Source organism: Mixophyes fleayi, chromosome 4 (genome assembly GCF_038048845.1).
Source record: "Mixophyes fleayi isolate aMixFle1 chromosome 4, aMixFle1.hap1, whole genome shotgun sequence".
NCBI lineage: Eukaryota > Metazoa > Chordata > Amphibia > Anura > Limnodynastidae > Mixophyes > Mixophyes fleayi.
Genome location: NC_134405.1, coordinates 73,627,346 through 73,642,315, shown reverse-complemented (window position 1 = coordinate 73,642,315; position 14,970 = coordinate 73,627,346). Strand labels below are relative to the sequence as shown.

Below are 14,970 nucleotides of genomic sequence, written 5' to 3'. Positions count from 1 at the left end.
ACCCAAATCTCCCCCACATCCTCTTCTAAAGACAAAGTGTCATCCTCACTTGGTGTATCACCGGCTACACTCGGGCTGTTCAGGCACACATCAGCAGAACTGCTGAAAGGGCCCTTCTTTATGGGTAGACTAACAGAATGGTCACGATTAGACATCCCACTGTTGGATGGACTCTCCACAGGGATTGTTGTCATTTGTGAATCAGAGCAAATATTCTCCTGTAATGCCTCACTGTTATCTTGCAGCTCGGCTTTGACGCGTAACAGTAGTTGTGCACCAATTGTAGGCTGGGTAACTTTTTGGGATCTGCCACTAATAGCCAAAGGTGAAGGCCTCATTCTCTCTTTGCCACTGCGTGTGTAGAATGGCATGCTTGCAATTTTTTTTTTATCGTCACTTAACTTTTGCTCAGTTACACTTCTTTTTCGCTTCAATACAGTAAAATTTTTTTGGGTTTTTGTTTTTTGCACTAATTTGAAAACACTCTGTTGTTTGACATCGCCTTGGCCAGATGACGTACTGGGAACACTAACATCAGGACTGGTGACAGAACCTGGTTGCTCATTTAGATCATATGTGGACTGCTTTGAATCCATTCTGAGCGCAAACCACTGGGGAGTGCTAAAAATTATTGAGTAGATACTGCTGACAGATATGACTTTTGACAGCCAGAAATATTAATGCACAATTAGGGAGGACACCCCAAAAACACTGAGGAGTGCTAAAAATTATTGAGTAGATACTGCTGACAGATATGACTTTTGACAGCCAGAAATATTAATGCACAATTAGGGAGGACACCCCAAAAACACTGAGGAGTGCTAAAAATTATTGAGTAGATACTGCTGACAGATATGACTTTTGACAGCCAGAAATATTAATGCACAATTAGGGAGGACACCCCAAAAACACTGAGGAGTGCTAAAAATTATTGAGTAGATACTGCTGACAGATATGACTTTTGACAGCCAGAAATATTAATGCACAATTATGGGGGACACCCCAAAAACACTGAGGTGTGCTACAAATTATTGAGTAGATACTGCTGACAGATATGACTTTTGACAGCCAGAAATATTAATGCACAATTAGGGAGGACACCCCAAAAACACTGAGGAGTGCTAAAAATTATTGAGTAGATACTGCTGACAGATATGACTTTTGACAGCCAGAAATATTAATGCACAATTAGGGAGGACACCCCAAAAACACTGAGGAGTGCTAAAAATTATTGAGTAGATACTGCTGACAGATATGACTTTTGACAGCCAGAAATATTAATGCACAATTAGGGAGGACACCCCAAAAACACTGAGGAGTGCTACAAATTATTGAGTAGATACTGCTGACAGATATGACTTTTGACAGCCAGAAATATTAATGCACAATTAGGGAGGACACCCCAAAAACACTGAGGAGTGCTAAAAATTATTGAGTAGATACTGCTGACAGATATGACTTTTGACAGCCAGAAATATTAATGCACAATTAGGGAGGACACCCCAAAAACACTGAGGAGTGCTACAAATTATTGAGTAGATACTGCTGACAGATATGACTTTTGACAGCCAGAAATATTAATGCACAATTATGGGGGACACCCCAAAAACACTGAGGTGTGCTACAAATTATTGAGTAGATACTGCTGACAGATATGACTTTTGACAGCCAGAAATATTAATGCACAATTAGGGAGGACACCCCAAAAACACTGAGGAGTGCTAAAAATTATTGAGTAGATACTGCTGACAGATATGACTTTTGACAGCCAGAAATATTAATGCACAATTAGGGAGGACACCCCAAAAACACTGAGGAGTGCTACAAATTATTGAGTAGATACTGCTGACAGATATGACTTTTGACAGCCAGAAATATTAATGCACAATTAGGGAGGACACCCCAAAAACACTGAGGAGTGCTAAAAATTATTGAGTAGATACTGCTGACAGATATGACTTTTGACAGCCAGAAATATTAATGCACAATTAGGGAGGACACCCCAAAAACACTGAGGAGTGCTACAAATTATTGAGTAGATACTGCTGACAGATATGACTTTTGACAGCCAGAAATATTAATGCACAATTATGGGGGACACCCCAAAAACACTGAGGTGTGCTACAAATTATTGAGTAGATACTGCTGACAGATATGACTTTTGACAGCCAGAAATATTAATGCACAATTAGGGAGGACACCCCAAAAACACTGAGGAGTGCTAAAAATTATTGAGTAGATACTGCTGACAGATATGACTTTTGACAGCCAGAAATATTAATGCACAATTAGGGAGGACACCCCAAAAACACTGAGGAGTGCTACAAATTATTGAGTAGATACTGCTGACAGATATGACTTTTGACAGCCAGAAATATTAATGCACAATTAGGGAGGACACCCCAAAAACACTGAGGAGTGCTAAAAATTATTGAGTAGATACTGCTGACAGATATGACTTTTGACAGCCAGAAATATTAATGCACAATTAGGGAGGACACCCCAAAAACACTGAGGTGTGCTACAAATTATTTAGTAGATACTGCTGACAGATATGACTTTTGACAGCCAGAAATATTAATGCACAATTATGGGGGACACCCCAAAAGCGCTGGGGAGTGCCAAATATGAAGAAAAAATAATAAACCTCTATCCTCCTCTCTGCACTAGCGATTTTGGTTAGAGCAATTGCAAGAACAATATGGTATTCTCTGTCCCTGCTCTAATTAGCCTATGACTACACCCTGCTCTCTCCCTCTGTCAAATGGCGATGGATTGCTGTGGAGGCGTGTATTTATAAAGTTGAAGTATCGCGAGAACCGAGTCCCGAGATCCGACGACGTCACAATGACGTTCGGCCTCGATTTGGATTCGGAATGGGCGGGAGAGTACCGAGCTGCTCAGCTCGGTACTCGGATACCCAAAGTTCGGGTGGGTTCGGTTCTCGGAGAACCGGACCCGCCCATCTCTACTCTGCATGCACTTTGCAATGCGCTTGGTCGACAAATTTGCACATTTGTGTAAATAAAATAAAAAAACTTAGTAGTGCAGGTCTGCAGTTTTGTGGTTTATAAATTATTTCTGCTGTCTCTTTCCTGCTTAGAGATACCCCCAATAACAGTGTTACGAGGATTTTCTGTGCATACTGAAACAAGGCTCTAAACCAGTGTTTACTAACCTGTGACACTCCAGGTGTTTGTGAAACTACAAGTCCCAGCATGCTTTGCCAATATATAGCAGCTTATTGCTGGAAGGGTATGCTGGGACTTGTAGTTTCACAACACTTGGAGTGTCACAGGTTAGCCAAAACTGCTCTAGTCACATGGTTTATTTTTCTAAACATCTCAGTGGTGGTGATTCCTGGCCATGAGTCCTGTCACTTACCAATGCCGAGTGGTTTTTGTATTCCCTGCCCAGTGCACCTGAACCAGGTGCTGCATCTTTACTCCTAATAATTCATGAAGACAAAAGAGTTCTGCAACAATGAATTCCTATATCTTAATGTATGTAGTTCCCAGCAATTCTTTGTGTGTTCACCACGACAATGCCCCTGTTATACACAGCCCCCCAACCCTGCAAAAAAGGATTATTGCCTGTTGTGAATCAATAAGTTGTTTAATTTCCATTCTCCCCTTCTTCATTTAATAGCAAGTTTATGGGAAGCTCCTTTCAATTATATATCTTGAATTATATATCTTTCCGCTCAGTTATCTCAGTATTGTAGAAGCGGAGACCCTTCTGCGCACAATTGTCCTGGGATTCATGTGTTTTCCTGAGATCTGAGTGACATTAATGTGATATTGATAAAAAATTAAATGCAGTGATGAAAATATTACATGCTCAGGGCCTGAGGAACATATCTGTCGGTTTAGTGCGTATCGTTTGCAAAAATCCCTCTGCGAATGCTCAGAACCGGAGGATATGCAACAGAATGCAGCCACGTCCAGGTCATCTTCAAGAGCAAAGACACTAACTACAGCCTACAATGTAGGGGAGTGAACATGATTGGGAATGGGCGGAGTCACGTACGTAATGTACAGTAAGGGCGCTCCCGTGCAGCCACATCCAAGTCAAACTCCGGAGTGCGCTGGTTTTCTGCCGTATCACTTGCGCCAACGGTGGGGCTAGTTTAAGTTATGAATTCCAGTGCTGACGGCTGAGTATGTATGCCAAAACTTGTGCTTGCAATCAGGAAGAATGGTAAAAATGTATTTTATGTACAGTAAACTTTAAGGACAGCCTAATAAATGATTTTCTAGAGGAAAAAAATACATATATAATAAATAAATATATATATATATATATATATATATATATACGGCCCCCTGGTGAAGCAAACTAGCAGAAACGATCATTGGACGGGGCCTACTACTGTGATGTATCTTTCTATTTACTTCTATTGAATTTCATATTTTTCTTATTGCTGGTGCTGGTCTGTTCATTTGTTGAACACCTAGGGTTCATATATTTATATATATATATATATATATATATATATATATATATATATATATATATATATTTAAATTGAAAAAAAATCCATTTCTAATCATAAATGATTATATTATTGACAGGTTACATTAATTGCTTAACATATTTTTTCCTGTGCGTTCTTTTGAGATGTTTTATTCCACATAGGTATTGTACGTATCCTTCAGGGTCTGATCTAGTAGAGCAGAGTGAACCTACACCCATAGTCATCACTACACGTTATCTTTAGATCCGTTCCTTGTTGACTTCAGGAGTATGCAGAGCTGATTTACGCACAGTTTAAAACAAACGCACAATGCGCTCAGTAAACGTGCCTTGATGACTCAGGCCCTAAGGCTTTAAACTCACAAGAAAATTATAGACTTTGTTCACTTAAAATAGCAGTCCAACCTTTAGTGTGGGTAAAGAAAAATATTGTGATTATTTGTTGTTGTTTCATAAGACTTATTAGACTTTATTAGACTGTAATCTGTTCCAGACGGTGACATTATTCAGTATGCTACGAATTCTATGTACAAAAGCGCCTTATTTACTTAATTGTAATTTAGTCCCGGTTGGCAACACCTGGTAATTATGTAAATAAGGAGCAGCGTAGCCAGACGTTGCTCTATTAATAGATTCATGCATAGATCCTTTTTACGGTGTTATAATTCCAGAGACACTGTGTAACTGATCAGGTGCATCTAAAAATGTCACATACTGTATGGTATAGTCCAGATGAACCTTGGTACGTTACAATCCCAAAGTATTCTTTTACATTTTTTTTTAAAATTTATCCTCAATATATATGAACTTTTAAAGTCCATAAATGGTGAGTACATTAGGAGAAAATTACATTCAATAACCAGACTAAGAATAATTATTGCTATTATGATATATATATATATATATATAGCATCTACATATTACGCTTTACAGAGAATATTTCATCATTCAAATCAGTCCCTGCTAAACTGAGCTTACAATCTATATTTCAGACCACACACACTAGGGCCCATTAACTGACCAGTATGTTTTTGGAGCACCCCAGTGCTGTGAGGTAACAATGCTAACCACTGTGCCATCATCCTACATGTTTACAAAAGTAAAGTGCAGTTGGTTTGATCTCTCTAATCTCTTTATTCAGTTTATTATACAGCTAGGATTTGTTTATACAATACTTCACAATGAAAGGACATTAGAATGAAAATAGCTTTTAAAAATATTTTATATTGATTCTTGGCTGAATAAAACAGTTGCATCCAATGACTAAGAGAGGTTTTAGGTTAAGTTTGATAATGACAAGAAAGTCAGTTTTGTCCTCCAGCAGAGTAAACAACAATATTTCACTCAGTGCTCACAACAAAATCTAACATAGCTTTTTTTAATCGAGGAATGTGTTTAGAAACAAGTATGTGAGGGATCTGAGAGCTTGTTGTAATCTGAGAGCATGCAGGTGCATTTTGTGGCAAGTGAGGGTCTGAGGGAATGTGGGGGTATTTTGAACAATGTAGGAAGTCTGAGTGGTGGAATTATGAAGTGAGTGGGGGGCATGTGGGGGTATTATGGAATGAGTGATGTGGGTTTGCCCAAATTATTTTTGGGATGTTTTTCCATTCTCAAAATTATGGGCCTTTTTGAAGGTTGGTTATACACATACCTCCCAACCGTCCTGATCTCAGAGGGACAGTAACAATTAGATGTGGATGCATCCACAGATATGCCTTTTATTGGGTCTATTGATGCCGGAAGGCTGGTGCTGCGATACTGGATGATGATGATGATGATGATGATGATTATCAGCAGCACTATGATAAAGCCATTTCTGATTGACTGATTTTACATTTAATAATTTTGTGTTTGCAGTTAATTACATTTTATATTTAAAAAATGCTTCTTATCACATGTATTAATAAGACAATATTCTCTTTTGTGTATGTGACAGTTCATTACATAAGTATATTGTGCACAAATAGGGTAATGTGACTTTATCATTTACTACTAACATTGTCAAGCCTCTACACCTTCTGTATGCTATCAGTTATCCACCCAACGTACATCTGGTAACAATGCTACTGCTTTTGAGCTGGACGCATCTTGAGAACTTAACATATGTATGTAATACACTTTGTTTTTTGCATGTGTTTGTTACCTGCATACGTTTTGAGCACGTATACATCCATCTCTAGTTTAGCCCCTGTGTGTCCCTGAATATGGAGTTCTACTGAAGTATCTGTATAATATATAAGAACTTCCAATTGGACAGTTTCATTAAGTGAAATGCTTACCTCCCAACCGCCCCGATTCCAGCAGGACAGTCCCACCTGTCAATTAACTTGTCCTGATCAGTGGACAGATAGGAGTTTTTTTGGGGGGTTTTATTAACGTGTAGCCATTTTGCAACAGCGCCAAGTGCTCAGAGGGGAAAACCTGCTCAGAAAATGTTCCTTCCCCAGAAGATCCTGGTGATCTTATGGCAAATATTCAATACATTCTGTGGACACTATTTAGATGAGTGTCTGTCTTGGGGGTATTAATGTTGTAGAATAACTGAGTGTATTTTTGGGGGACAGAGAGAGAATATGTAATGTACTTTGAAGCATTTAGGCCACCCGTGTGGGTGTTCTGTGGAGATGAAGCATTTGAGCTGTGGGTTTAGGTGTTTTAGGGGTGTCTAGAAGCAATTTGGTGTGAGTGGGGGTGGCTAGAGGTGGTCTGGTGTTTGGGTTAAATGTGAGCGTTAAGGCGAGACTTGGGCAAGACACACCCACTGTCAGGATGAGAGCATAAATCTGATATGCTGAAATAGAATATTGGATGTCAGGACCCAAAATAAACTTTGCATGGATAGATAAATTAAGCTGATCTTCAACTCAGATAAATGTGTGACCAAATGAGCCCAGAAGGAGGTAATTGAGTTAGGCAAACCCTTTGTGAAGAGACCAGCTTAAGATATGCAGATCACAGACATCCATTGTATTTGAGCATGTATTTCCCTAGCTAATTGACTTCCTTTCAATAGTTAGTGTAAACACAAACTAACCTCTGGGTGTAAATTGGAGAGCCATATGCCGAGGTGTGAATCTTGGAGACTCTTGTATAAAAATCTGCATGGTCTTTATGCAGGTATATAGTAATATGAACTTTAAAAGAAATGCCTTCATTTTTCATATTTTGGAAAATCCCTCTGTCACTCCGTACTGAATGACAAAAACCACACCAGGGTTTTAAAACATAGATACCAACTACACAGGGAACAGCCATAGTCACATATCTTTGGAAGAGGTATCTCACAGTGTCATAATTCCATTATGTTTGGTATTTAAATGTGGGGGAGATTATGACCAGTTTATTGAGGGGGGTGTTATTTCTCTGAGATATATCTATGAAGAATTACAAACAGGTCAAGACTCTGGGAATATTTGTGAGCAAATTATAGTGACACCCAGGGGACATCCCTACCCCCTATTAGCATTAAACACTGCCCCTGTGAAGACCATCCCATTTCATTTGGCTTAAAAACCTGTGTGTGGAAAGGAAAAATTGTCAGACTTTTGGGGAAATCAAGTTACATTGATAAGCTGTCCATCTTCCTAGCCAATTCCCCTTGGGCAGAATGCAATTCATGTAAGTGCAAATCTGAATGTAATCCTTTTATTTTAAACTGTTTTTGCTTGTTATGTCAATATATTAATTGTTTATTCATTATTTTTCTTTATATCTTAATGCCCTGTATTTTCGTATCTTAAATCTAAAATTTAATAAGTTGCGTCCTTGATACTCTCACGGATTCATTAGCCTGTTTAGAGGAGATTGCTCGACCAGGTTAACCCTTGGAATGCCAGTGTGTGTTTTGTTGATACATTTGATTAACAAGCTGTGTGTGCTTGTATTTAAATTTGTGTAACAGACTGGAGGTGTGAAGAGTTAACCCTGTGTGTGCTGGTGTGGGTCTTGCTAGTTTGTGGAACTAGAAGCCTGGGTGCCAGTGTGGGACAGTATATTGGGGTCCTATTGCCCGTACCCAATAGGTGGTGGCTGTACCTGAAGTGTCTGGGGGTGTGAGAACGCTGTGTTTGGGGGCGATTCCGTAGGTCTAGAACCTGTGTGATAGGTAGAGAGACTGCGGGCTGAAATCGTGTGTGACCTCATACAGCAAACACCCCAAAGTCACGGCAGCTGGGAGCGTGTTTGTGACACCCACTTTTCACAAAAGACACACCCACTGGGCGGTGCTATACCTGCCCCCTTCAGCATGCTGGGCAGTTTGTGTTTCATCCATGTGTGTGGGCTTCTTCAAGGGTGATGTCATACAATATATAGATAACACCATAGTTGCCTACATTTCCCGAACTCCCAAGAGAGCAGGCAAAAATGCCGGATCCAGGTGTCGACGCTGTTGAAGATGTGGGGGCGGGGCTAAATGTGGCATCGTGGCCCCACCCCCTGCTGCGATTGGGTAAAGGGCTAAAATGATTGACGGGGGTGGAGCTTAGCGGTGCCCCGCATGTGGCCACGCCCCTTGACGGACCCCATCCCAGAAAGCTGCCTCTAAAAGTAGGCAAGTATGGATAACACACTCCATATTTATAATGGAAATGGGCTATTAAAAAATAAATGCAAAATAAGAAACAGTTTTTATACATAAAAATATAGTGGTAGATATTTCAACTCTATATCTCCTCTCCTGATCTTTCCTCCACCCTCCTCGCTCGGGTATCCGACTGCCTCTCTGCCATCTCCTCCTGGATGTCCGAGCGCTTTCTCAAAATCAATATCTCTAAAACTGAACTCATTGTCTTTCCTCCGCTCAGACTCTCATCCCACGATGACCTCTCTATTGTCGTCAACAACACCACCATCTCCTCTGTCACCCAACTTCGCTGCCTGGGTGTCACCCTTGACTCCTCTCTCTCTTTTGCCCCCCATATTCATTCCCTTGCCCAAGCCTGTCGCTTCCAACTATGCAACATCGCCCGCATCTGTCCTTATCTCTCTCAGGATGCCACCAAAACTGTCATCCACGCACTCATCATCTCCCGCCTCGATTATTGTAACCTCCTCCTCACTGGCCTCCCCCCACTCCCGTCTCTCCCCCCTCCGCTCTATACTCAATGTGGCCGCAAGACTCATCTTCCTCTCACGTCGCTCCTCCTCTGCCTTGCCTTACACTGGCTCCCCTTCCCCTACAGAATCCTTTTCAAACTCCTCACCACCACTTACAAGGCTCTCTCCAACTCTACTGCCCCTTTTATCTCTAACCTCCTCTCCATTCACACTCCTGCCCGCTCCCTGCGCTCGGCCAACGACCGCCGCCTCTCCTCCACTCTTATCACCTCTTCCCACTCCAGACCTCCCTCGTTCCATCCGTCTCTCTCCTACTCTGTGCTCCTTTAAACGTGCACTCAAAACTCACCTCTTCCTCAAAGCATACCAACCATCCACTTAACCCCCATCTCCTCCCTTTAGCTCGTCCTCCCTTCTCTCCTCTTGCCTCAACTGGCTCCTCTTGTGCCTGGTCTGTTTACCCTCCCTTAGGATGTAAGCTCGTATGAGCAGGGCCCCCTCCCCTCCTGTCTCCATACCTGTTCTTCCGCTCCGTCTTTACTGCATATGACTAGCCGCAGTTTCTGAAGTATTGGTACTTTTTGTTCATTGTTCTGTATGGTTTCATCCTGTATAGTCTACTGTTAGTACTGTGTGCGGCGCTGCGGATACCTTGTGGCGCCTAACAAATAAATGATAATAATAAATAATAATAATATAATATCTTAGAACTTATCATTAAATTATGCTTTCCAATGGTCTCTTTCCATTAATGTCATCACTTGATAAATAGTACCCCCAATCCATTGGGGAGCCTTTGCCAGTGAGTGTTGCCAATAATTAACGCTGGCTTTGCCAGCAGTAGTGTGTTTTACCCTTTGATAAAGGCTGTCGTCCCACCTCCCAGTTATCCAGACCTGGATTTATGGCAGATCCTTTTTTTCACAATATACGTTTGTAATAAATATTCTAGCACCGCTTAAAATATGTCTTATTACTGCATGTTGTACCGCATACAGTAGACACCAGACACCAATAGGGAAAGACATAATGATTTACTTCTCTTTAACATATCTAGGCAGCAATTTGTTTAAAGTGATTCTTACTGATGTGCTAGTATTTTTATGTCTTGTATTTTCCTTCCCCACACACAGGACATTTTGTACAGCAAGCAGTGTTGAATAATTAAAACTGTTATGGTTTTGAAGGCAATGCGCATCTGTTTGTAGAAGATATGTTCCAACTATACACATCTAATAACAAAGGATGCATCTATGAAAAACTGTCACATGTAGCTTTATCCTTTCAAGTATTTACATGATTTACGAAATCTAACAATTCTAGGAGTATTTAGACTTTCAATCTTGTATTAGTGAATTTAGTTAAAGCTGTGTTTTATATTTTCTTCTTTGCTGAGTAATGTTTTACATGACAGTATTTTTGCCCCGGGAGAGTAGTCATTGCATGTCTCATGCAGCCCTGTCCTCTGTAACATAATAATTATTAAGGATGAGCGGGCTCGGATTTCAGAAATCCGAGCCCACCCGAACAGTGCGGATCCGAGCCGGATCCGAGCCAGATCCGGGTATTCCCGCCAATTGCAAAACTCAAAACGAGGCTATGACTCCTAATCCCGCTGTCGGATCTCGCGATACTCGGATTCTATAAATTCCCCGCTTGCCGCCGCCATCTTCACTTGGGCATTGATCAGGGAAGAGGGAGGGTGTGTTAGCTGGTCCTCTGTCCTGCTCTGTGCTGTGCTGTGCTGTGCTGTGTTCTTCTCAGTCCAGTGGTGCTGTGTCCTGTGCTCTGTCCTGCTGAGTTCAGTGGTGCTGCTGTGTCCTGTGCTCTGTCCTGCTGAGTCCATTGTTGCTTTGTCCAGTGCTCTGTCCTGCTGAGTCCAGTGGTGCTGTGTCCTGTGCTCTGTCCTGCTAAGTCCATTGTTCTAAAAAAATTATAAAAAAATCTAAAAAAATTAGTACTGCAATCTATATTACTACGTTCACTGTTTCTGCAGTCCCCAAAAAATAGGAACTGCAATCTAAATTACTACGTTCACTGTTTCTGCAGTCCCCAAAAAATAGGAACTGCAATCTAAATTACTACGTTCACTGTTTCTGCAGTCCCCAAAAAATAGGAACTGCAATCTAAATTACTACGTTCACTGTTTCTGCAGTCCCCAAAAAATAGGAACTGCAATCTAAATTACTACGTTCACTGTTTCTGCAGTCCCCAAAAAATAGGAACTGCAATCTAAATTACTACGTTCACTGTTTCTGCAGTCCCCAAAAAATAGGTACTGCAATCTAAATTACTACATTCACTGTTTCTGCAGTCCCCAAAAAATAGGAACTGCAATCTAAATTACTACGTTCACTGTTTCTGCAGTCCCCAAAAAATAGGAACTGCAATCTAAATTACTACATTCACTGTTTCTGCAGTCCCCAAAAAATAGGTACTGCAATCTAAATTACTACGTTCACTGTTTCTGCAGTCCCAAAAATTTTGGGACACAAAATGGGACACAGTAGTTAGCATTGCTTCCTTACAGTGCTGGGGTCATATGGGTTTGAGATTCCAACCCTGGCAATATCTATGTGGAGTTTGTATGTTCTCCTAATGAGTTGTGAGGGTTTTCTTTGGGTGCTCTGGTTTCCTCCCAATGTCAAAAAACATACTAATTGACTATTTGTGTGTTTGTTTTATAGAAAATGTCAAACTTAAATTTACCTGAACTGTGATGAGTCTATCCCGAACCTGACTTGTGTGATGACACACTTTATTATGGATCTGACTGCTGAGTTCATTTACGTGGTGATAAAAGCTAGGAATTTCAGTGAATAGTTGGGAGTATCTTGTATGGAAAAAACTATTTGGTTAGCTTCTCGGCATGAAGTGTAGTGACATTGTTTATCCATAAAGTATGTGTTCCATATTTTACTGGCCATGCCCCTGTGTGCTTATTTGTACAGATTATTTGTGTTACCTAGGAGACTGCAAGCATAAGTATAAGTCCAGTGGTACTGCTGTTTAAGTCTACTGATCCTGCCACGTGTTGGGCCACGTGTTTGTGCCTCCCACTTGTGTCGCTTAGCTTAGACATCCAGCTACCTCGGTGCAACATTTTGGACTAAAAACAATATTGTGAGGTGTGAGGTGTTCAGAATAGACTGGAAATTAGTGGAAATGAATGTTATTGAGGTTAATAATAGTGTAGGAGTGAAAAAAAACCTAAATAATGGATTTTAGCACTTTTTATGCTTTTTAAAAAATAAATCAGAACCCAAAACCCTAAATCAGAACCAAAACCTTTTGTCAGGTGTTTTGGCAAAACAAATCAGAACCCCAAAAATCAAGCTAATCAGAACCCAAAACACAAAACACCAAAAGTGGCCGGTGCACATCCCTAATAATTATACACATGGACAGGTCGCTTCCTCCCAAAATATCAGTACTTTCATCTCCTGAAATACTATGTGTTGCTGTGAATGAGACAAGTTGTCTGCCCCTAGTCAAGTAAACCTAAAAGTTGTTGTATAGCTTAGAACAATAATTGCCAAAGGAACATTGTTATGTGGTCAGAAATGTTGCAACAGAAAACCGTGGTGGAAAATGCTAAATGTAAATAAAGAACAGTATAATTAATTTGCATATAATACAACGTCATCTAAAAACCATTATACAGAGCTTCATGTGATGACCAGTATACAATGCTAAGCACATATGACCAGTGTGTAAACCAAATCCTTATTTTACCTGTATACAGTGTTAGAGTCCAAGTGATCAATAACCAAACGAACCCATTGAACCACTTGGCAAGCAAAGCACATTTTGCCAATAACCACACAAATGCCATTTGACCAGTATACAATGCAGACACCCACTGGAATGGTTTACAATGCAAAGCCCATTTGAGCATTATTTAATGCAGAGCAATGACTATTTTATGGAGCAATGTCACCAATCATGGTTGTATTGTTTGCCTGGTGCAGGATGCATTAATTAGGAGGAACCCCGTTGATCATTGGTTGACTTAGGGGCTTCTTCTCCAGAAAAGTCCAATAGACCATCACCTTTACTTGATAATAATCATAGGTCGGTCCAAACTCGGAGTAGGAAAAGAATATTGATTCTAGTGCTGCAGCGCTGGTGTGAGTAATTCAAATATTCTATGAATGCTTGATGTGTAATGAAGTACTTGGATGGACAGAAGATGTGGCTATTCAGTCAGGTGCTGCATTCCCATACATTAAATACCCTGGATGGTTCCAGCATTCTGGGGTTTTTCTACCTGCTCTGAAACTGCAGCTGCTGACAGGGAATAATGACTTATTTTAAAGTTGCTTGGAGTGTACTTAGAATTGTATTTTTCTGTCAAAGTTCTATGCTTGTTATGGTACCCATGTGGCGGAGAAGAACATTTGCTGGCCCACACACCATCTTTAATAAAGCCATCCCCATTTATTTACAGTGCCTTGTAAATAAATAATATAAATGGGTACTCTAGATATGGGAATAAAAGGAAAAACAGCAAAATTCTCAATAAAAAAGGCAAGAATTACCCAGAATTACTCCCTTCACCAACATCCAATCATGTAGTGATTGGCTGGCAGTGCAGGTGAGTCATCGAGACTCCAGGGTATAGTCATTCTGTGTTGACCATTCGCAGGATGGATCTTTTATACAGTGATTTTCCTGTTTTTAATTTTTTTTTCCCGGTTGAACTATGGCGAATCAGGGAAAAAAAGAAAATATTTTATTTTATATTTAATAAAATAATGAAGAGAGGTTATGGAGAGTCTTTTGTTCAGTTCAGCTATAATTGAAAATTGTGTGACTCTTTAATTGTGTATATGTCTTTAATGTCTCTTTTACACTGGTAGCACTGGATTGTCTCTTTTATAGAGGAAAGCAGTCCAGTCTGTGTAGTGCTGGGGCTGGTTGGCGATTTGGGAGGTACATGTTGCCTGTTTATTCATTTATCTGTTCTTTTCACGCACTACACTGTGCATGGGACTATTTTATCTCATTAAAAGTATAGGACCAGACACAAATGTTTGCAAGCTCTGAGCTAGTGCAGAATTAAAGTCTTTTGTGGAAAGAGAATGTGGAATGTTGTTTCGAAGATCTACTGGAATACGATCTCTGTTCAGCTGTTGCAACCAGTGAGTTGAACTGTCATTATTAAAGCTGTATTATCACCTAACCGGCAGAATATTATAGTCACACTTGCCAACTTTTTCTCCTACCCCTCCAACACTGGGAAATCCTGGAGGGGAGGTGAAGTACGACTGAGGAGGGGGCGGGGCATGACAAATTGCATCTTTTGGCCCGCCCCCATGATGCTATGATGTAATCGTGACATTTGACCACACGAGCAGGGCCAAAAAGACGCGGATCACGTCATAGAGGTCTCCCTCCTACTCCCTTCACTAGGAAGTAGGCAAGATTTAG

The 14,970-nt window shown here is 40.5% G+C and overlaps 1 non-coding gene across 1 annotated transcript; it reads left to right on the top strand.

Annotated features, from left to right (window-relative positions):
* Positions 1-12,248: 12,248 nt before the first annotated feature.
* LOC142156262 (small nucleolar RNA SNORD50) lies at positions 12,249-12,320 on the top strand. Its single transcript, XR_012692328.1, has one exon. It is a non-coding gene; the product is annotated as a small nucleolar RNA SNORD50 (small nucleolar RNA).
* Positions 12,321-14,970: the final 2,650 nt, after the last annotated feature.